The 24,221-nt window shown below is 43.3% G+C and overlaps 1 long non-coding RNA gene across 3 annotated transcripts in view; it reads left to right on the top strand.

The window, feature by feature from the left end:
• LOC108586276 overlaps window positions 1-11,863 on the top strand; it is a 44,125-nt gene extending 32,262 nt beyond the window's left edge. The window contains exon 3 of one of the 3 annotated variants that reach the window (XR_001903363.3): window positions 11,741-11,863. This is a non-coding gene — a long non-coding RNA (uncharacterized LOC108586276). Of the gene's footprint in view, window positions 1-693; window positions 1,003-9,394; window positions 9,704-11,740 lie in introns of those variants that run through there. The other 2 variants (XR_002522534.2, XR_004183709.1) reach the window with 2 other exon arrangements.
• Window positions 11,864-24,221: the final 12,358 nt, after the last annotated feature.

Below are 24,221 nucleotides of genomic sequence, written 5' to 3'. Positions count from 1 at the left end.
GTGTGCATCAACTCAGTCACTGCTCCTGGGCTCTACTGCCAACAAGACTTGGAACATTGGGTGGTGGCTGTTGGAGGCAGGAGGAGGGTGATGCTTGGTAGGTCTCCATCATCAGATTTCTCAGGCTCCAGTTGTCTGTTCCTGGAGCAGGGTGATCCAGCCAAGTGAGGCAGTCAGGGAGTGCATTGGCAGGGCTCAAGGGAGGCTGTGACTTGGGGGCATCTCTGGGGGCATCTGTGTCTCCTCCTGGGTTGCAGTGATCAGTTCCTAGGTGGATGGTTCTGTGCCCGGCTAAAGGTGCTATGCACTCTAGGTTCTTGTCTCAGGTGGGCCCATTTCAGAAGTCCACAGGAATAGGAAAGCAGTTCAATGTCCTGGTGGTCCCAAGAGAGGTGGCCCAGCTTTGGATAGAAAGCAGGCTGCCAGGGACTTGAATCCTCTGGTACATTGGAACATGCTCTACGAAATCCCAGGCCTCAAGCACAAGTTGTTGAAAGTGCCTCACATCTGTCCTGTTCCAGGTGACAAAAGATGAGTGCCATTTTTTTAATGATCTTCTGGCTGATTAGGCAGTCCCAAGCAGATAGGGGCAAGCTGGGTAGTGACAGGAAGCCCAGAGCTGATTGCAACAGAAGAATAGCTTGGTGTTATTAACATAAAAGCCAATCAATTACCTTTGATGAAATTTTCTAGAATGAAATCCTTTTGGTGATAGATTGGGTTAGAAGTTGGAAAGAAAAGTATTGATGGTTCCAAGATGGCCCAATAGCAACAGCTCCAGTCTATAGCTCCCAGCATGAGCAACACAGAAGATGGGTGATTTCTGCATTTCCAACTAAGGTACCAGGTTCATCTCACTGGGGCATGTCAGACAGTGGGTGCAGCCCAGCGAGTGACAGCCAAAACAGGGCGAGCTATTGCCTCACCCGGGAAACTCCAGGGGTCAGGGAATTCCCTTTCCTAGCCACGAGAAGCTGTAACAGACAGCACCTGGAAAATTGGGTCACTCCCACCCTAATACTGCACTTTCCAAGGGTCTTAGCAAATGGCACACCAGGAGATTACATCCTGCACCTGACTCGGAGGGTCCCACACCCACGGAGCCTCACTCATTGCTAGCACAGCGATCTGAGATTGAACTGCAAGGCAGCAGCGAGGCTGGGGGAGGGGCGCCCACTGATGCTGAGGCTTGAGTAGGTAAACAAAGTGGCCGGGAAGCTCGAACTAGGTGGAACCCACTGCAGCTCAATGAGGCCTGCCTGCCTCTGTAGACTCCACCTCTGGGGGCAGAGCATAGCTGAACAAAAGGTAGCAGAAACCTCTGCAGATTTAAATGTCCCTGTCTGACAGCTTTGAAGAGAGTAGTGGTTCTCCCAGCACGGAAGTTGAGATCTGAGAACGGACAGACTGCCTCCTCAAGTGGGTCCCTGACCCCTAGTAGCCTAACTGGGAGGCACCCCCCAGTAGGGGCAGACTGACACCTCACACAGCCGGGTATGCCTTCAGACGAAGCTTCCAGAGGAATGATCAGGCAGCAACATTTGCTGTTCAGAAATATTTGCTGTTCTGCAGCCTCTACTGCTGATACCCAGGCAAACAGGGTCTGGAGTGGACTTCCAGAAAACTCCAACAGACCTGCAGCTGAGGGTCCTAACTGTTAGAAGGAAAACTAACAAACAGAAAGGACATCCACACCAAAACCCCATCTGTACATCACCATCGTCAAAGACCAAAGGTAGATAAAACCACAAAGATGGGGAATAAACAGAGCAGAAAAGCTGAAAATTCTAAAAATCACAGTGCATCTCCCCCTCCAAAGGAATGCAGCTCCTCACCAGCAACGGAACAAAGCTGGAGGGAGAATGACTTTGACGAGTTGAGAGAAGAAGGCTTCAGACGATCAAACTTCTCTGAGCTAAAGGAGGAACCCATCGCAAACAAGCTAAAAACCTTGAAAAAAGATTAGATGAATGGCTAACTAGAATAACCAGTTAGAGAAGTCCTTAAATGACCTGATGGAGCTGAAAACCATGGCACGAGAACTACGTGACGAATACACAGGCTTCAGTAACGATTCGATCAACTGGAAGAAAAAGTATCAGTGATTGAAGATCAAATGAATGAAATGAAGTGAGAAGAGAAGTTTAGAGAAAAAAGAGTAAAAAGAAATGAACAAAGCCTCCAAGAAATATGGGACTATGTGAAAAGATCAAATCTGTGTCTGATTGGTGTACCTGAAAGTGACGGGGAGAATGGAACCAAGTTAGAAAACACTCTGCAGGATATTATCCAGGAGAACTTCCCCAACCTAGCAAGGCATGCCAACATTCAAATTCAGGAAATACAGAGAATGCCACAAAGATACTCCTTGAGAAGAACAACTCCAAGACACATAATTGTCAGATTCACCAAAGTTGAAATGAAGAAAAAAATGTTAAGGGCGGCCAGAGAGAAAGGTCAGGTTATCCACAAAGGGAAGCCCATCAGACTAACAGCGGATCTCTCAGCAGAAACTCTCCAAGCCAGAAGAGAGTGGGGGCCAATATTCAACATTCTGAAAGAAAAGAATTTTCAACCCAGAATTTCATATCCAGCCAAACTAAGCATCATAAGCAAAGGAGAAAAAAAATTATTTACAGACAAGCAAATGCTGAGAGATTTTGTCACCACCAGGCCTGCTTTACAAGAGCTCCTGAAGGAAGCACTAAACATGGAAAGGAACAACTGGTACCAGCCACTGCAAAAACATGCCAAAATGTAAAGACCACTGATGCTAGGAAGAAACTGCATCAACTAATGAGCAAAATAACCAGCTAACATCATAATGACAGGATCAAATTCACACATAACAATATTAACCTTAAATGTAAATGGGCTAAATGCTCCAATTAAAAGACACAGACTGGCAAATTGGATGGAGTCAAGACCCATCAGTATGCTGTATTCAGGAGACCCATCTCACGTGCAGAGACACACATAGGCTCAAAATAAAGGGATGGAGGAAGATCTACCAAGCAAATGGAAAACAAAAAAAGGCAGGGGTTGCAATCCTAGTCTCTGATAAAACAGACTTTAAACCAACAAAGATCAAAAGAGACAAAGAAGGCCATTACATAATGGTAGAGGGATCAATTCAACAAGAAGAGCTAACTATCTTAAATTAATATGCACCCAATACAGGAGCACCCAGATTCATAAAGCAAGTCCTTAGAGACTTACAAAGAGACTTAGACTCCCACACAATAATAATGGGAGACTTTAACACTCCACTGTCAACATTAGACAGATCAATGAGACAGAAAGTTAACAAGGATATCCAGGATTTGAACTCAGCTCTGTACCAAGTGGACCTAATAGACATCCACAGAACTCTCCACCCCAAATCAACAGAATATACATTCTTCTCAGCACTGCATCGCACTTATTCCAAAACTGACCACATAGTTGGAAGTAAAACACTCCTCAGCAAATGTAAAAGAACAGAAATTATAACAAACTATCTGTCAGACCACAGCGCAATCAAACTAGAACTCAGGATTAAGAAACTCACTCAAAACCGCTCAACTACATGAAAACTGAACAACCTGCTCCTGAATGATTTCTGGGTACATAACGAAATGAAGGCAGAAATAAAGATGTTCTTTGAAACCAATGAGAACAAAGGCACAACATACCAGCATCTCTGGGACACATTTAAAGCAGTGTGTAGAGGGAAATTTATAGCACTAAATACCCACAAGAGAAAGCAAGAAAGATCTAAAATTGACACCCTAACATCACAATTAAAAGAACTAGAGAAGCAAGAGCAAACACATTCAAAAGCTAGCAGAAGGCAAGAAATAACTAAGATCAGAGCAGAACTGAAGGAGATAGAGACACAAAAAACCCTTCAAAACATCAACGAATCCAGGAGCTGGTTTTTTGAAAAGATCAACAAAATTGATAGACCACTATCAAGACTAATAAAGAAGAAAAGAGAGAAGAATCAAATAAAAAATGATAAAGGGGATATCACCACCGATCCCACAGAAATACAAACTACCATCAGAGAATACTATAAACACTTCTACGCAAATAAACTAGAAAATATAGAAGAAATGGATAAATTCCTGTACACAGTCACCCTCCCAAGACTAAACCAGGACGAAGTTAAATCCCTGAATAGACTAATCAGGCTCTGAAATTGAGGCAATAGTTAATAGCCTACCAACCAAAAGTCCAGGACCAGACGGATTCACAGCCGAATTCTACCAGAGGTACAAGGAGGAGTTGGTACCATTCCTTCTGAAAGTATTCCAATCAATAGAAAAAGAGGGAATCCTCCCTAACTTATTTTATGAGGCCAACATCATCCTGACACCAAAGCCTGGCAGAGACACAACAAAAAAAGAGAATTTTGGACCAATATCCTTGATGAACATCGATGCAAAAATCCTCAGTAAAATACTGGCAAACCGAATCCAGCAGCACATCAAAAAGCTTATCCACCATGATCAACTGGGCTTCATCCCTGGGATTCAAAGCTGGTTCAACATACGCAAATCAATAAACGTAATCCAGCATATAAACAGAACCAAAGACAAAAACATGATTATCTCAATAGATGAAGAAAAGGCCTTTGACAAAATTCAACAGCCCTTCATGCTAAAAACTCTCAATAAATTCGGTATTGATAGGACGTATCTCAAAACAATAAGAGCTATTTATGACAAACCCACAGCCGATATCATACTGAATGGGCAAAAACTCAAAGCATTCCCTTTGAAAACTGGCACATGACAGGGATGCCCTCTCTCACCACTCCTATTCAACATAGTGTTGGAAGTTCTGGCCAGAGCAATCAGGCAGGAGAAAAAAATAAAGGGTATTCAATTAGGAAAAGAGGAAGTCAAATTGTCCCTGTTTGCAGATGACATGATTGTATATTTAGAAAACCCCAGCGTCTCAGCCCAAAATCTCCTTAAGCTCATAAGCAACTTCAGCAAAGTCTCAGGATACAAAATCAATGTGCAAAAATCACAAGCATTCTTATACCAATAACAAAGAGAGAGCCAAATCATGAGTGAACTCCCATTCACAATTGCTTCAAAGAGAATAAAATACTTAGGAATCCAACTTATCAGGGATGTGAAGAACCTCTTCAAGGAGAACTACAAACCACTGCTCAATGAAATAAAAGAGGACACAAACAAATGGAAGAACATTCCATGCTCATGGATAGGAAGAATCAATATCATGAAAATGGCCATACTGCCCAAAGTAATTTATAGATTCAATGCCATCCCCATCAAGCTACCAATGACTTTCTTCACAGAATTGGAAAAAGCTACTTTGAAGTTCATATGGACCAAAAGAGAGCCTGCATTGCCAAGACAATTCTAAGCAAAAAACAAAGCTGGAGGCATCATGCTACCTGACTTCAAACTATACTACAATGCTACAGTGATGAAAACAGCATGTTACTGGTACCAAAACAGAGATATAGACCAATGGAACAGAACAGAGCCCTCAGAAATAATACCACACATCTACAGCCATCTGATCTTTGACAAACCTGAGAGAAACAAGAAATGGGGAAAGGATTCCCTATTTAATAAATGGTACTGGGAAAACTGGCTAGCCATATGTAGAAAGCTGAAACTGGATCCCTTCCTTACACCTTATACAAAAATTAATTCAAGATAGATTAAAGACTTAAACGTTAGACCTAAAACCATAAAAACCCTAGAAGAAAACCTAGGCAATACCATTCAGGCCATAGGCATGGGCAAGGACTTCATGTCTAAAACACCAAAAGCAATGGCAACAAAAGCCAAAATTGACAAATGGGATCTCATTAAACTAAAGAGCTTCTGCACAGCAAAAGAAACTACCATCAGAGTGATCAGACAACCTACAGAATGGGAGGAAATTTTTGCAATCTACTCATCTGACAAAGGGCTAATATCCAGAATCTACAAAGAACTCAAACAAATTTAGAAGAAAAAAACAACCCCATCAAAAAGTGGGCAAAGTATATGAACAGACACTTCTCAAAAGAAGGCATTTATGCAGCCAACAGACACATGAAAAAACGCTCATCATCACTGGCCATCAGAGAAATGGAAATCAAAACCACAATGAGATACCATCTCACGCCAGTTAGAATGGCGATCATTAAAAAGTCAGGAAACAACAGATGCTGGAGAGGATGTGGAGAAATAGGAACGCTTTTACACTGTTGGTGGGACTTTAAACTAGTTCAACCATTGTGGAAGACAGTATGGTGATTCCTCAAGGATCTAGCACTAGAAATAACCATTTGACCCAACCATCCCATTACTGGGTAAATACCCAAAGGATTATAAATCATCCTGCTATAAAGACACATGCACACATATATTTATTGTGGCACTATTCACAATAGCAAAGACTTGGAAACAACCCAAATGTCCATCAATGATAGGCTGGATTAAGAAAATGTGGCACATATACACCATGGAATACTATGCAGCCATAAAAACGGATGAGTTCATGTCCTTTGTAGGCACATGGATGAAGCTGGAAACCATCATTCTCAGCAAACTATCGCAAGGACAGAAAACCAAACACCACATGTTCTCACTCATAGGTGGGAATTGAACAATGAGTACACCTGGACACAGGAAGGGGAACATGACACACTGGGGCCTGTGGTTGGTTGGGGAAAGGGGGAGGGATAGCATTAGGAGATATAACTCGTCATGTAAATGACGAGTTAATGGGTGTAGCAAACCAACATGGCACATGTATACATATGTAACAAACTTGCATGTTGTACACATGTACCCTAGAACTTAAAGTATAATTTAAAAAATAATTAAAATAAATAAATTAATTAAATATCTCACAAAAAGAAAAGAAAAGAAAAGTATTAGCTTTCTGGAAGGAAGCTCTTTTGGGGAACACTAGCTTGTAGAATGCTGATTATTGCCCCAGATCATGTAGGTAGTTCTGAAACCCAGGTCTCTTAGCAAAGGAATTCTTGGGGTGATGCCTAAGGAATGGTTTTGGTTTTGGATTAGAGGTGGGGCAGAGATAGTTATACATTCCTAACTTGGACTTTCCCAAGCCCAGTTTTGGCTTTTACTGATGAATTGCTGAGTTAGAAGGATTTCAGAGTGTGTGTACATGTGTAATAACAAGAAGTCAAGTTGTCCGGCTGGCTGACTCGGTTAGCCAGCTGTAGTGTTCCTTTCCAGATGGTGGCCCTCAGCAAGTTATTTAATTTACCTGGATCTTATTTTATCATCTCTGAAATGGAAGTGAAATTTGCTCGCATTTTACAAGGTGGCTTTCGTGAATGCATTCCATATAAAAGTGAATATTCAACAGTGCATAGCAGAAAATAATTTGGTCAATTGCTATTAATACAAATATCATTATTATTGATTTTATCATGGATTCAAAGACAACGTAATGAGAACAAATGTAAAATGGTAACTTTCTTGGAGTATTCTGTCTGAAAGTGGATTGTGTTTCCTTCTCATATCATAGCCATAATGAAATTGTATTGCAATACATTTTTATCTGAGTCAAACATTCCGTTTGCAAAAACATCAAGGGGTATGAGAACTAAAAATAAAATCCTAAGGCCTCCAACCAATTGAATGGACCCTCTATTGGCCAAGGGGACCCCAGAGAAACCTGAGTTCCTAGCTATGACAAGACAGCAGATCAGACATAGCTCTTTACACCTACTCCTTTTTGCAGTTTAAACATGACTGACTGGCATTATTATTACAATAGGGATCATGAGACTGACAGAACAGACTCCTTGTAGCATTAAGACACCAAATTATAAATGAGACCTAAAGCTGTGCCAGGCAAGGGTTAAATCACACATCTCTGCCGGGCGCGGTGGCTCAAGCCTGTAATCCCAGCACTTTGGGAGGCTGAGACGGGCGGATCACAAGGTCAGGAGATCGAGACCATCCTGGCTAACACGGTGAAACCCCGTCTCTACTAAAAAATACAAAAAACTAGCCGGGCGAGGTGGCGGGCGCCTGTGGTCCTAGCTACTCTGGAGGCTGAGGCAGGAGAATGGCGTAAACCCGGGAGGCGGAGCTTGCAGTGAGCTGAGATCCGGCCACTGCACTCCAGCCTGGGGGACAGAGCCAGACTCAGTCTCAAAAAAAAAAAAAAAAAAAAATATCACACATCTCTAAACTTAAAAACAAAAAAAAAATTATGTTCTAACTACCACAATGTTTTTCTTTTTCTCTAGCAGCTAATCAAGCACTGGCCTAGAGATAAGCATTATTAAAACCATTACAGTTCATCCATTGCCAGACAGTGACTAACTGAGGCCCTTGTTCCACAAGCTATAACTGAAGCTTTGATTGGACAAGAGACTGAGTTCAGTAACTTTCTTCTAATAAGAAGACCACCGACAGGAACTGTTCACAGAGTCTGCGCACTTGAGTGCCTTCATGTCCCTGCTTCACCTTTTGACGTATATGGCCTAATTGTAATACATTTGAATGTTGTCTCCACCATAGAATGAATAAGGACTATATGTAACAGGCATATTTGTTCAGTACACATGCATTAGGAACACATTCATGAATATTTATATACCTCCTGTAACCTGTTGAATATGTATACTTAGTCAACCCATTCAACATAAATCCCTGTTCCACCCTCCACTTCCTCAAAGTGCCTGCTTCCGTCTTTGGCTGGGGAGTACACTTTCCAGCCTGTCAGAATAACCACCCTACAGGCCGTAACACTTTATAAGAAAATAAAATTAAGTCTGGGCATGGTGGCTCACACCTGTAATACCAGCACTTTGGGAGGCCAAGGCGGGCAGATCACTTGGTGCCAAACCCAGCCTGGAGTTCAAAACCAGCCTGGCCAACACGGCAAAACCACATATCTACCAAAAAAAAAAAAAGAAACAAAGTTGACCGGGAACAGTGACTAACACCTGTAATCCCAGCATTTTGGGAGACTGAGGCAGAGGGGTCACCTGAGCCCAGAGGTTTGAGACCAGCCTGAGTAATATGGAGAAACCCCATCTCTACAAAAAGTACCAAAATTAACCAGGCATGATGGCACATGCCTGTAGTCCCAGCTACTAAGGAGGCTGAGGTGGGAGGATCTCCTGAGTCTGGGGAGGCTGAGGCTACAGTGAGCCATGATTGTGCCATTGCACTCCAGCCTGGGTGATAGAGTGAGACCCTGTCTCAAAAAAAAAAAAAAAAAAAAAAAGGAAAGAAAATCTCGTTTCTAAATTAATGATTGTGTGATTTTTTTTTTAAGTTGACAGATACAAATACAGATTTTTTTTTTTTGTCAAATATCATTCTTACTGTAAAAGTCTGATTAGTTTCAACATTTCACAAGCATGTGTTGATATCCTTCCATATGCCAGATGCGGTGATGGGAGCCATATACACAAAGATGAAGGATTGGCTACAGCTTTCACAGACCTTAAAACCGAGTGAGAGAGCAAAGACACAGTGAAGAGACCATTCAGAATACAGCCAAACTCCAAGATCATTGGGAGAGCTTATCTGAAGACCAGAAAGGTTACTGAACATGGTGACTCTCTTCAAAGCCAGACCTTTTTCCTTGAATTTAGGGCTTAAAAAAACAATAGTAGGGCCGAGCACGGTGGCTCATGCCTGTAATTCCAACACTTTGGGAGGCCAAGGTGGGCGGATCACCTGAGGTCAGGAGTTCAAGACCAGCCTGGCCAATATGGTGAAACCCTGTCTTTACTAAAAATACAAAAAAAAAAAAAACTTAGCCAGGTGTGGTGGCAGGCACCTGTAGTCCCAGCTACTCGGGAGGCTGAGGCAGGAGAATGGTGTGAACCTGGGAGGCAGAGCTTGCAGTGAGCCAAGATCTTGCCACTGCACTCCAGCCTGGGCAACAGAGCGAGATTCCGTCTTAAAAAATAAGTAAGTAAATAAATAAATAAATAAATAAATAAATAAATAAATAATAACTGAGGCTGGGCATGGTGGATCATGCCTGTAATCCCAACACTTTGGGAAACCAACGCAGACCTTTGGTTTCTGATGACCCAGAAGTATAAAAGTACAAAACTGGAAGCCTATCACATCCTTCTCACTCTCAGCACAGATGTATTGTTTCACCATCTAGGAACCTGAAGGTTTGAAGGACATGTATGTTTATCTGCATGCAAGAGCGGAGATCCCAGGTTACTGCCTGCTTGCACAGGACAGAAGTCTGGACAGCTTCCATGTGCTGAGTGATATTCAGAAAACACCCAGTTTTGCTAAGATGGGAACTACTCTATGTGCAGGGAAATGACTGGGACTCAGAGACTTTCTCATTGCCATGGGCATTTTGGAAGGCTGTCCAGACAGGCCTGTCTGTGGACAGATGTCCCAGTTTCAAGTGCCTTCAAGGGAAGTGAGTGCTACAAACCACGTGGCTGAGTGAGACTAAGAAAAGTCAGAAGACACAAGAGCTGGCAGACATGAGAGACTAGGGTCATGTTGTCCATGTGGACAGGGATCCTGGAACTCTGCCCTTCTTTAAGGGCTTTTGTTTCCTACTTAACATCCTTCCTTCTGGGCACTGATGCTATAGCCACCAGCCTGCCCAATGCTGAGTTCTTCTTACCACACACGCCACCTCTTGGATATCTTTCAAATCATGTATCCCATTTTATTTCCAAGGGCTTAATCATTTTGGAATTTGCAGTTGCACTCTAACTTATTTTTTCCCAATCCTTTGTTGAAAAGCACATTTGGGCCGGGTGCAGTGGCTCATGCCTATAATCCCAGCCCTTTGGGAGGCCGAGGCGAGCAGATCACGAGGTCAGGAGTTCCAGACCAGCCTGGCCAACATGGTGAAAGCCCGTCTCTACTAAAAATACAAAAATTAGCCGGGCATGGTGGCAGGTGCCTGTAATCCCAGCTACTCGGGAGGCTGAGGCAGGAGAATCGTTTGAACCCAGGAGGCGGAGGTTGCAGTGAGCTAAGATAGTGCCATTGCACTCTAGCGTGGGCGACAGGACAAGACTCCACCTCAAAAAAAAAAAAAAAAAAGGCCGGGCGCAGTGGCTCACGCCTGTAATCCAGTAGATTACGATAGTAATCAGTAGTAGAAGTGTGACAATTCTAAATCGATCTAGAAGCAAAGTTCTTTAGTACATTAGTACATGTCATTCATGAAGAGAGTTTTTCTAATTGAAAAATCTTTAAGTCATTCAGAAGAAGAATAAAATTGAAAATATTTCCAATAACTGAGCCCTAGAAGCTCTTAGGTCTGAAGGGTTTAGTCCCCGTGAAGTCCACAGGGCAATATGAGGGCCCTCACTGGGGTGTCTCCGCATAGGGAAGAGGGCAGTACTGTGAGCCAGGAGCAAGTCTGGGGTTCCTTTCCTTTCCTGGTTCCACCATGTATTTAGGCTTTCTTCACAGCTTCAGGGGTGGCCTGTGCTCTCCAAGGCACTCTGGACATGTGTCTACACCTCCCTAAGTGCTGGTTTTTAGCTAATGTAAGCCCCATTGGGCTGCAGCATCTGTGTCTTCTTGAAGGAACTGCAGCATCTTGGCAATTTCAGTCACTGATTCTTAGGCAGGTGGGTCTCAGTGTTTTGGCCTCTCTCAACTCTGGGAATGTCTCCTTGCCCTATGTATACCCAACACAACAGCCAACATGCATGAGAGTTCAAAAAGGGCAGCTGGAGTGATACTTACCTGATTCAGTGTTTTCTAATTTCCGACTGTTTCACCCTTAGGGAGCCAGTTTGCAGTTTGGTTCTGAGAGCCGTTCCTGAAGTTCAGTTGAAAATCTGCCTTCACCTTTCCATCAAATTTTAAGTTATCTTTAACCCCTAATAAATCTCTATATGCTTAAACTATTTGAGTGTGCTGTTTCTTTTCCTAAAAACCAGAAAAGGAAATATAAGAGTGATATCACATTCAGTTTTATGTCTACAAACTTATTACATCCTTTTTAAAAATAATATTCTTAAAGAAATGAATCTAGGCCAGGGGCGGTGGCTCACGCCTGTAATCCCAGCACTTTCGGAGGCTGAGGTGGGCAGATCACGAGGTCAGGAGATTGAGATCATCCTGGCTAACACGGTGAAACCCCGTCTCTACTAAAAATGCAAAAAAATTAGCCGGGCGTGGTGGCGGGCTCCCAGCTACTCTGGAGGCTGAGGCAGGAGAATGGCGTGAACCCAGGAGGCAGAACTTGCAGTGAGCCGACATCCCGCCACTGCACTCCAGCCTGGATGACAGAGCAAGAGTATGCCTCAAAAAAAAACAAAAAAAGAAAAGAAAAAAAAAAAGAAATGAATCTAGATTCCTTAATAAAACATGTAAATATTCAAGATATATTTTGTTTTTAGGATATTTTGAGAATGTTTATTTATGATCACAACTTTTAGATAAGAAAAACACAAAAGAAAAACTCTCAACATTTCATCTTGAAAGTTTATAAATATTTTTTCTTAATGCTCTCCCACAAAGAAGTAAAATATTTAAATAGACATTTTGATCTCTTTTGTACATGTCAATTCATATCTTTTTTATTTTTTATTTTTCATTTTACTTTGTGTGTGTGTGTTTGTGGCGGGCGGGGGGGTGGGGGGGCGCTACCCTGCCTGCAAACAGAAAAATGTCATTTTCTAAACCCATGCTAGGATGACTGCAGAATAGGCCAGAATCAGACGTCTGTCCCCTACCACTTGCTCTTCTCCAGCCCGATTATTTGATCCAAAGCATCAAGAAGCAGGAGAACAGTAGAGATGGCAGGGAGAGCAACAGGAAGGCTTCAGAAAGGCGTCCTGGCACACTCAGACTAAATGTTAGGAGGACCCAGTAGAGGCATTTCAGGGCTAAGCACAGTGTGCGGGCTGTTGTCTGTCTGCCGAATTTTTCCACAGCCCAGCCTATGTCGGCAATTATGACTTCTGGCAGTTCTCTACCCTTGGCCGGCTTCCCCCTCCCAGAAGCCCTCAAACCCCGACCACAGACAACCCCACCACACACCCCTTGGCCAACAAAGCCAAAATACCCAGGATCAAGGGCCAGTTCCCCCAATGAGCCTCCCCACCACCACCCGCCCCACCAACTCCTCTGTCCTCAACGAGCAACCAGGAACACAAGTGTAATCCCAGCACTTTGGGAGACCGAGGTGGGTGGATCACGAGGTCAGGAGTTCGAGACCAGCCTGACCAACATGGTGAAACCCCGTCTCTAGTAAAAATACAAAAATTAGCCAGGCGTGGTGGCATGCGCCTGCAATCCCAGCTATTCAGGAGGCTGAGGCAGGAGAATCACTTGAATCCGGGAGGCGAAGGTTGCAGTGAGCCGAGATCACCCCACTGCACTCCAGCCTGGACTACAGAGCCAGACTCCGTATCAAAAAAAAAAGCCTGCATGAGTCCTGATGGCCTTGGAAAAGATGATGAGGGCACAGGATCTAGGAGCTATCTGAGCAAGTGAATCTAGGGAGAAAAACAATGTGGAAAAAAGAAAACGGAGAGGACAGGAAGCCTTGGTTGGGAAATATAAACAACAAACCAGGAGAATTGAAGAGTGAATCAAACTACAACGGACCTTTTGTCCACTAGAGACACTACTGCCACACGCGCTCCCTCCCAATAGTAACCTAAATTCATTTGCGAGGTGGGGGGAGGGGGGAGAAAGACAGTTTGGCTTTGGGTTCCTGCTCGCAGATCCATTCTGTCCTCAGTCCTCCTCCCCTTGGTTTTGCATCTTTGAAAGCAGGGAATGGCACTGAAGAGGACTAGCGGTGGGATCCTGCATTTCAGTTGAAGGACCAAATCCCAGTGTTGGGCCTGATGACTCCTGCACTACTTGATGATCTCGGATGCCTTGAGGGGAAGACCATGGTCTTGGCTGGTTAGAGCATCCCAGCGGATTTCAGCGTTTGATAACCTGGAAGTTTTGCTGCCCCCTCACGTTGGGAGAAAAGCAGTGGGTCCTGCACAGGCAGAAGAGCCACTAGAGGGCAGCAGCACACCGGGTTCCATTAGACTGTGGTTGAGTGTCGACCCTGGCTCATAGAGTGCTAAGAGAATTGATCAATTCTGTCGTTCTAAATTCAGTCACGAGGAGGTGGTGCTGCTTTCCACAGACTGGGATGTTTCTAGAACTTTCTAGGACTTTCCTGTCTAGCATACACCTGAGATGACTCTAGAAAGCCCCTCAATGAGTCAACCCTTGGTTTTATCGCTAATAAAATGGGTTCATGGGGTCAGGAGTTGAGGTATAGATTTCCTGTATTTACTGCCTTCCCTCCCCCTCCACACACACATCCTTTATGCTTAGATTTTTCCATGCCAGAAATTTGAATCGTGTTGGGAAAGCATGAAAGACAATCATCCATTGTAAGTTTAGTAACAGTTTGGCAAAGCCTGAAAATTATGTGTAAAATAGTGCTTTAGGAGTTCTAGAAACTGAATAGCAAACTCATTTTCTGGTATTTTGACTTTCAGAAGTCAAATGAACCATATTTAAAACAGTTTAGTTTAAAAACAAATGTCAACAAACATCTGTTGAGTGTCCACCATGAAGCAACCACTGTACTAGGCTTGTGGTACAAAGATGAATAAGACCAGGGCCAAAACAAGAATTTGGACTGAGGGAGATGGCAGGCACATTTGACTTGTCACTTCTTATATGTGGAAGGCCTCACAGACAGAGCTACAGTGACAGGACTGAAAGATGCTAATTCTTCAACTTTAAACTTTTGTCCCCCTAGGGCACAATGAATTATTAACATGTTCTTTCTTAGAATTCCGAAACTTAGCTTTTGAAAACCATTATTATATTGTATTATATTTTGATTTGTGAAAAAGTAGAAATTTGTTAAATGTAACTATTTAAAATCGGCTACAATTTTTGGAAACTTGGGATTTCTTGATTTTTTTTTTGGAAATGGAGCCTCGCTCAGTCTCCCAGGCTGGAGACTCGGCTCACTGCAAGCTCTGCCTCCCAGGTTCACGTGATTCTCCTGCCTCAGCCTCCAGAGTAGCTGGGAGTACAGGCGCCTGCCACCAAGCCCGGCTAATTTTTGTATTTTTAGTAGAGACAGGGATTCACGTGTTAGCCAGGATAGTCTCAATCTCCTGACCTCGTGATCCGCCTGCCTCGGCCTCCGAAAGTGCTGTGATTACAGGCCTGAGCCAACGCAACCGGCCGATTTCTTGATTTTTTAATATACCAGGAACCTCCAACATGGAAGTGACCCTGATGACCTCTAGGAGACCACAGAGAAGATATAGTCTCAGTTTCCTCAAAAAAATTCTAATCTAGGGGAGAGAGACACATTAACAGGCCACTTTAGTACTGTGTAAGAGGAAGTTTTCTTAAGCCCTATGCATGAATCCTTCACGACAAACCAATACCAACAATTTGCCAAAACCATGTCCTAAACTGCACTGCTTAGTGCTGAGAGAAAGCATGCTGAATTTTTTAAAAATATTTTTTGAGTCAGAGCCACAGAGCCATGAGAGTGCTGGATTTTATCATTCTATGTATTCTTTATTTTTCAATTAATTCCATGTCCTATTCTGCTATTCTTATTTTTTCAATAAAGATTCTAAATGTGTTGATATGGCTACCTTGTCTGTTTTCATGTAACTAATGTCATCTTATTAAGTGATATTATTAGTAATCTCTATTTCAGGAAAACACAAATTATTTGATTAGAAGTGTATTCAAATCAAGGGTCTGCACTAATGCCATCCAGATCTCCCTATCACAGGTTATCAATACAATCCTCAATGTCTCTATCTTCACCACTATAATGTTATTTTTTGGCCAGGACTCTGCTTGGCCCTCAAAGAAAACAACAGGAGCTTAAAAGATTCAGAAGAACCCAATGAACATATAAGAAAGTGTTACCTTCATCACTAAAAATAATGCTTTGGACTCTAAAGTTTACACACAAGAGATGATAAGGGAGGGAGCCTGACTAAACTCATGCTTCCTCACTATCTCTCCCTGGTTTTCTCCTAGCCTTTTGAAACTCATTGATCACTATCATTATCAAAGTAGCCATGAGCATGGGCACTGCTTCCCTTTTAACTCTGTCTGACCCAATTAAGGACAAAACATTGATTACCAACTTACACAAAAATGGAATATTTAAAGGAGTCTTTAGTGATAACATCTCAGAAATGAACAATGAGAATAAATCCAAACAACCTTTTTTCCTTTTTTTTTTTTTGAGACAGAATTTTGTTCTTGTTGCCCAGGCTGTAGTGCAATGGGGCGATCTCAGCTCACCACAACCTCTGCCTCCCGGGTTCAAGCTATTCTCCTGCCTCAGCCTCCCAAGTAGCTGGGATTACGGCATGCACCATCATGCCTGGCTAATTTTGTATTTTTAGTAGAGACAGGGTTTCTCCACGTTTGTCAGGCTAGTCTCGAACTACCAACCTCAGGTAATACGCCCACCTCAGCCTCCCAAAGTGCTGGTATTACAGGTGTGAGCCACTGCGCCCAGCTCCAAACAATCTTAATAAAGAGGAGGCCTTGGATGTGGGTTAAAAGCCTAAGGTGCTACACTCTAGGAATAAAGGAGAACGGGTAATAAACTAGTCCTCAAAAGGAAGTAAGTTAATCTTCAAATTATCTCCATTTCTTTTTTTTTTTTTTTTAAGACAGAGTTTCGCTCTGTTACCCAGGCTGGAGTGCAGTGGCGCAATCTTGGCTCACTGCAACCTCCACCTCCTGAGATCAAGCGATTCTCCTGCCTCAGCCTCCTGAGAAGCTGGGACTACAGGCAAGTGTCATCACGCCTGGCTAATTTTTGTATTTTTAGTAGAGACGGGGTTTCTGCATGTTGGTCAGGCTGATCTCAAACTCCTGACCTCAGGTGATCCGCCCACTCGGCCTTCCAAAGTGCAGGGATTACAAGCGTGAGCCACTTCGCCCAGCCCAATTATCTCCATTTCTAAAATTGAATTAAGGTTTTCCCAATTGCCAATACCGCTAGCTGCCAACCAAAAGCAAAAATCTTCTATAGAGAAAGATAAAATTATTGCAGGCCTCAAATTATTTGTAAAAAATTTCACATACAGTATCCAGCATTCAATTTAAAAAAAAGATTAGATAATTGAGACAATAGAACAACATGAAGAAACACTGAGAGAAGCAACAAAGAAACATTCTCTAGATACTGAAACATAGCCTGTGAAATACATTCAATATGAATAAGAAAATAAAAAACAAGATTGAGAAACTCATAGAAAATTAGTAATGATAATAAAGAAGCAAAAATAACTGAAACATAAAGCAGCCATGGCCAGGCACAGTGGCTCACACCTGTAATCCCAGCATTTTGGGAGGCCGAGGCAGGTGGATCACTTGAGGTCAGGAGTTTGAGACTAGCCTGGACAACATGGTGAAACCCCGTCTCTACTAAAAATACAAAACTTAGCTGGGTGTGGTTGTGGGTGCATGTAATCCCAGCTACTTGGGAGGCTGAGGCAGGAGAATTGCTTGAACCTGGGAGGCAGAGGCTGCAGTGAGCTGAGACTGCGTCACTGTACTCCAGCATGGGTGACAAAGTGAGACTCTCCCTCAAAATAATAATAAATAAAACATATAGCAGCCAAATCAACAACTCAATGAGTTCAACAGAAGATTAGCACAGCTGAAGAGAATTAGTGAACTGGAAGAAAAATCAGAAGAAAATGTCCATGAGGAACCAAGGAGAAAAACAATAGATGGGAAATACAGAACAGATGGGAAACGACATAGAGTATACAACAAGAAAGTCTAATAAATGGGTATTTGGAATCTCAACAGGAGGTTGAGAATTGAGCAGCAGCAACATAAAAAAATATTGTGCCACTTCCTTCTGGCCTCTGTGGTTTCTGATCAGAGGTTTGCTGTCACTTGAATTGTTTTTCCCTGTAGGCAAGGTTTTGGGTTTTCTTTCTTTTTCTGAATGCTTTCAAAAATTTTTTTGCCTCTAATTTTTATAAACTTAATTATGATTATTGGGGTTGATTTATTTTAGTTTATACTTTCTAGAGTTTGGTCAGCATCTTGAATCTGTACCAAATCTTACCAAATTTGGGATGTTTCAACCATTATTTCCTTAAGTACTTTCTCAGCCTCACTCTTTCTCCTCTCCTTCAGGTTTTCTGAGAACACGAATGTTAAATCTTCCATTACAGCCGCATAGATTCCTGATGCTCTACTTATTTTTTTCAGTCAATTTTTTCTCTGCTCTTTAAATTGCGTTGTTTTGATTCTTTTGTTTTCCACTTCACTGATTCTCTGTATTCTCTAGTATTCTGTTCAGCTCATCCACTGAACTTTTAATTTCAGTTATTGAATTTTCAGTTCTAAAATTTCCATTTGCTTCTTCTTTATATCGTCTGTTACTTTAGTGAGGCTTAAAAAAAATTGTTTCGGCCTGGCACAGTGGCTCATGCTTGCAATCCCAGCACTTTGGGAGGCTGAGGCGGGTGAATCACAAGGTCAGGAGATCAAGACCATCCTGGTTAACATGGTGAAACCCGTCTCCACTAAAAATACAAAAACAAAATCAGCCGGGCATGGTGGCAGTTGCCTGTAGTCCCAGCTACTCAGGAGGCTGAGGCGGGAGAATGGCGTGAACCAGGGAGGCGAAGTTTTCAGTGAGCTGAGATTGCGCCACTGCACTCCAGCCTAGGCGACAGAGAGAGACTCCTTCTCAAAAAATATATATATATATTTGTTTCAAGCATGTTCATAATTGCTCCTTGAAGTATTTTTAATCATGGCTTTTATCATGGTTTTTGTCTACTAATTACAACATCTCTTTTATCTCAGTGTTGGTATCTATTTATTGTCTTTTACGTTTAGTTTGAGAGTTTCCTGATTTTTGCTTTGAAGTATGAGTGATTTTAAAAATTGAAACTTGTATATTTTCAGAAGTTATGAGACTCTGAGTTTTCTTTGAACCATCTGTTTTACCTGGCTTTTTATGACACTGCTCCCATAGAGGAAGGAGGTGGGGTGCCAGCTCGTTACTGCTGGATGGAGGCAGAAGTCCAAGTTCCCCAACTGACCTCCATTGACACCCAAAGAGGAGGTTGCACCCGGTTATTACTGGGGAGGAGCAGGAGTTCTGGCTCCCCTCATGGTCTGCATCAACACTGGAAGTGAAGATAGTCCTATTCCTGCCGGATAATGGTGAGAGTCTTGACTCTCCATCACGCCTCCTCTGACATTACCTTAGGAGAAGAGAAAGGAGAACCTTGTTACTGCTGGGTGTGGATGAAAGTCTGAGCTCTGACTGAGACTTGGCCTCTGACACCACCCTAAAAAGGTGGGAATTGAGGTGCCTCATTATAGCCTGAACAGGGCAGATGCTTAGGCTCCTCACCACAACAGTTCTCGCTCTGTCACCCAGGCTGAAGTGCACTGACTTACTGCAGCCTCAACCTCCCTGCGCTCAGGTGATTTTCCCACCTCAGCCTCCTAAGTAGCTGGGATTACAGGCGCGCCACCACACCCGGCTAATTTTTGTGTTTTTAGAAGAGATGGGATTTTACCACGTGGGCCAAGCTGGTCTTGAACTCTTGAGCACAGGCAACTCGCTGGCCTCAGCCTCCCAAAGTGCTGGATTACAGGTAGGAGCCCCTATGCTGGCCACCACAGTCTTTCTGACATGGATGCAGGTGGGTTCACATATCTTTCCATGGTATTTAGCCTCAATACTGTGACTTTTGTCTAAAAGTTTTGTTTTGCTAGACAGCCCCTTTCCTGAGCCTTTGGCTAAAGAGCAGGCTTTCCTTAAGAGTTTTGTTTTTTCCTATGCTCATTGGCATTGCTGGCTTGCCTGGCTTCTTTAACTCAAAGTCTGTGACATGTAAAAAGAAAATTCAGGGAGTTTGCCACTGTGTTGTTCTTCAGTTTCTGAGATGCCTATAGTCAGTTTGCTTTTTTCTCTCAAACTTTCGGGTTTTTGTTTTTTGTTTTTTTCTTTTCTCACTCTGTTCCTCAGGCTGGAGTGCAGGGGTGCGATCTTGGCTCACTGCAACCTCCACCTCCAGGGTTCAAGGGATTCTCCTGCCTCAGCCTCCCAAGTAGCTGAGATTACAGACGCCCGCCACCACGCCCGCCTTGTTTTTTTGTAGAAGCAGGGTTTCACCATGTTGACCAGGCTGATCTCAAACTCCTGACCTAAAGTGACCCGCCCACCTCGCCCTCCCAAAGTGATGGGATTACAGGCGTGAGCCACTGTGCCCGGCCAATTTTGTTTTCCAGATCATATCCAGAGTTTTAAATTGTACTTAGTGGGAGAAATAAGGAAAAATACAACTACTCCATCTGCCCCAAAATCAAAGTCTTGTGTTCATTTTGCTTTTTAAAAATGCTGTGGCCAGGTGGGATGGCTCACACCTGTAATGCCAGTACTTTGGGAGGCCGAGGCAGGCTGATCTCGGAGTCAAGAGTTCGAGACAGCCTGGCCAACATGGTGAAATGCCGTCTCCACTAAAAACACAAAAATTGCATCCGGAATTGGTTCCTTTCAGTGTGTTCTTGGTCTCGCTGACTTCAAGAATGAAGCTGAGGACTCTAGCGGTGAGTGTTACAGTTATTAAAGATGGTGTGTCCGGAGTTTGTCCCTTCAGATGTTCAGATGTGTCCAGAGTTTCTTCCTTCTGTTGGGTTCATGGTCTATGCTGACTTCAGGAGTGAAGCCACAGACCTTGGCAGTGAGTGTTACAGCTCTTAAAGGTGGCGAGTCCGGAGTTGTTCCTTCTTCCCAGTGGGTTTGTGGTCTCGCTGACTTCAGGAGTGAAGATGCAGACCTTTGTCATGAGTGTTACAGCTCATAAAGGTAGTGCAGACCCAAAAAGTAAGCAGCACCAAGGTTTAGTGCAAAGAGCAAAAGAACAAAACTTCCACAGCAGAGAAGAGGACCCAAATGGGTTGGGGCTGCTGGCTCCCGTGGCCAGCATTTATTCCCTTATTTGGCCCCGCCCACATCCTGCTGGTTGGTCTTTTACAGAGCACTGATTAGCCCATTTTACAGAGTGCTGATTGGTCTGTTTTTACAGAGTGCTGATTGGTGCATTTACAAACCTTTAGCTACACACAGCGCTGATTGGTGCGTTTTTACGGAGGGCTGATTGGTGCATTTACAAACCTTTAGCTAGATACAGAGTGCTGATTGGTGTGTTTACAATCCTTTCGCTAGACAGAAAAGTTCTCCAAGTCCCCACTTGACCCAGGAAGTCCAGCTAGCTTCACCTCTCAAAATTAGCCACACAGGGTGGCTCCTGCTTGTAGTCCCAGCTACTCGGGAGGCTGAGGCAAGAGGATCGCTTGAACCCAGGAGGGGGAGGTTGCAGTGAACCGAGATAGTGCCACTGCACTCCAGCCTGGGCAACAGAGTGAGAATCTGTCTAAAAAAAAAAAAAAGAAAAAGTTGTGTTGGCCAGGTGCAGTGGCTCACACCTATAATCCCAGCACTTTGGGAGGCTGAGGCAGGCAGATCACGAGGTCAGGAATTCAAGACCAGCTTGACTAACATAGTGAAACCCCGTCTCTACTAAAAATACAAAAAATTAGCCAGGTGTGGTGGCACGTGCCTATAATCCCAGCTACTTGGGAGGCTGAGGCAGGGGAATTGCTTGAACCCGGGAGGTGGAGGTTGCAGTGAGCCAAGATTGCACCATTGCACTCCAACCTGGGCAACAGAGTGAGACTCCATCTCAAAAAAAAAAAAAAAAGTTGAGTTAAACCATTACTTATCTTGATTTCTGAGTTTTTGGCACTCCAGACAAATGCCTCACTCTCCTCACTGTAGTACTGGCCTTCTTTGGAAATCATCTTAGAGGCTGCCTATCCAGCAAGTGAAAATAAAGGTGACTTCAGACAAAATCTGTGAGAATTTGTCACCACCAGAAAGTGAAAATAGTTTGAAGTTTGGAAGTAGAAATTAAATAATGCGTAACATAAAGGATTTACCCTTGTGTGCAAATCTGAATGGAAGTTAACCACGTGAAACAATCAAAACAATGTCTTCTGGGATTTAAAATACATGAATTTAAAAAGCAAAAGACCTGGGTGGAGGGAGAATGAAGGAAATTAAAGTGTCATTGTTTGCGAACAGGGTAACTGATTTAGATGTTTTAAGTCTAGAATTCATGATGTAATCTCTAGGTTAACCACTAAAAGAATGTATAACTATCAAGTTAATAGAGAAATTACAATCATTAAAAAATCCAAAATAAGGTAAGAAAGAAGAGGAAAGTAACAGAACAGTAAGACAAGTAGAAAACAAATGTTAACATAACAGATTTAATCCCAAATATATTAGAATGACATTTAAAGTGATGAAATGGCTGGGCACGGTGGCTCACGCCTGTAATCCCGGCACTTTGGGAGGCTGAGGCGGTTGATCATGAGGTTAGGAGTTCAAGAAACAGCCTGGCCAACATGGTGAAACCCCACCACTACTAAAAATACAGAAAAAAAATAGCCAGGTGTGGCGGCAGGCACCTATAATCCCAGCTATTCAGGAGGCTGAGGCAGGAGAATTGCTTGAACCTGGGAGGTGGAGGTCGCAGTGAGCCAAGATCACATCTCTGCACTCCAGCCTGGGCAACAGAGCAAGACTCTGTCTCAAAAAAAAAAAAAAAAAGAAAGCAGTTATGAACTGGGACACTCCAGCACTAAGAGGTAGAGGAAAAGAGGTTGATCCACAAAAAGATGAAGGAGCGGGGTCCAATGAGTTCCAAGTTTGCAATAAAAACAAAACAATAAAGGCAGAAGTACTTGGATATTAGTGGACCCTTTGAAAATAACAACAGCCTGGAGGTCTCCAATCTAGGAGAGCAGCAACTATTTCCACACCTCGTTATTATTGCTTTTCATATTATTATGCCAAGATGGGACAAGAGCCAAATTTGGACAAAGGATTTTTTTTTTTTTTTGAGACGGAGTCTCGCTCTGTCACCCAGGCTGGAGTGCAGTGGCCAGATCTCAGCTCACTGCAAGCTCCGCCTCCCAGGTTCACGCCATTCTCCTGCCTCAGCCTCCCAAGTAGCTGGGACTACAGGCGCTCGCCACCTCGCTAGTTTTTTGTATTTTTTAGTAGAGACGGGGTTTCACTGTGTTAGCCAGGATGGTCTTGATCTCCTGACCTCGTGATCCACCTGTCTTGGCCTCCCAAAGTGCTGGGATTACAGGCTTGAGCCACCGTGGACAAAGGATTTAACCGCCACTGTGAACAACATTGCTGAAAAGAAAATTTCTGGCCTGGTGTGCAGTTCCTACTTAGCACACTATCTTCTGTGATTTTTGCTATCTGGCCCCTGTCCTGCCTTCTTTCCCAGCACCACAGGAATGATGCAGTGCCCCCAAAATTGGGAGTTTCCAAGCCAGCATTAGAGTTTACTATGTAAGTAAAGGCCAATATCCACCAGCTGGGAAACAGCTAAGTAACTTTCCTTAAGTGCGTGCTACTTTCCTGAGTACAGCAGGTTGCCTGAAAAAGAAAAGAAGGAAATAGCCCCAACAATTGTGTCAGTTTCTTATTTGTGGCATATGTAAAATATCATGTGCTCTTCCAAAAGTTTGGACCTGTCATGATCCTTTTTTAATCTTGCTGTATCTGAGGGCTCATTGGGGATGCCCTGAATTTTCAGTTCCTTTGGACAAACACAAAGACAAGCTCATTTTTTGTTTCATAAATGCTTTTTTTTTTTTGAGACAGAGTCTCACTGTCACCCAGGCTGGAGTACAGTGGCGCCATCTTAGCTCACTGCAACCTCCGCCTCCTGGGTTCAAGCAATTCTCCTACCTCAACCTCCCGAGTAGCTGGGACTACAGGCGCATCACCATACCCGGCTAATTTATGTATTTAGTAGAGATGGGGTTTAACTATGTTGGCCAGGCTGGTCTCGAACTCCTGACGTTGTGATCTGCCTCCCTTGGCCTCCTAAAGTGCTGGGATTACAGGCATGAGCCACCGTGCCCGACCACTTTTTTCTTCTTTTTTTTAAGTCCAGCAGATAGAATGTAAATCTTATGCTGGAATATAACGATAATGACCGCTTGCTGAAAGCTAATGTATACCAGCTACTAATCCAAGTGTTTCCTGTATGTTACCTCATTTGCTTCCCACAACACTGTTTCAAAGGTGAGGAAATGGAAGCTTAATGAAGTTAAATTACTTGCCTGAAATCACCCAGCTAATAGGTTGAAACAAGATTTCAACCCAGGCTG

This window comes from Papio anubis, chromosome 5 (assembly GCF_008728515.1).
Source record: "Papio anubis isolate 15944 chromosome 5, Panubis1.0, whole genome shotgun sequence".
Taxonomy (NCBI): domain Eukaryota; kingdom Metazoa; phylum Chordata; class Mammalia; order Primates; family Cercopithecidae; genus Papio; species Papio anubis.
The sequence above is the reverse complement of the archived record's forward strand: the minus strand, read 5'-3'. Positions and strand labels throughout refer to the sequence as shown.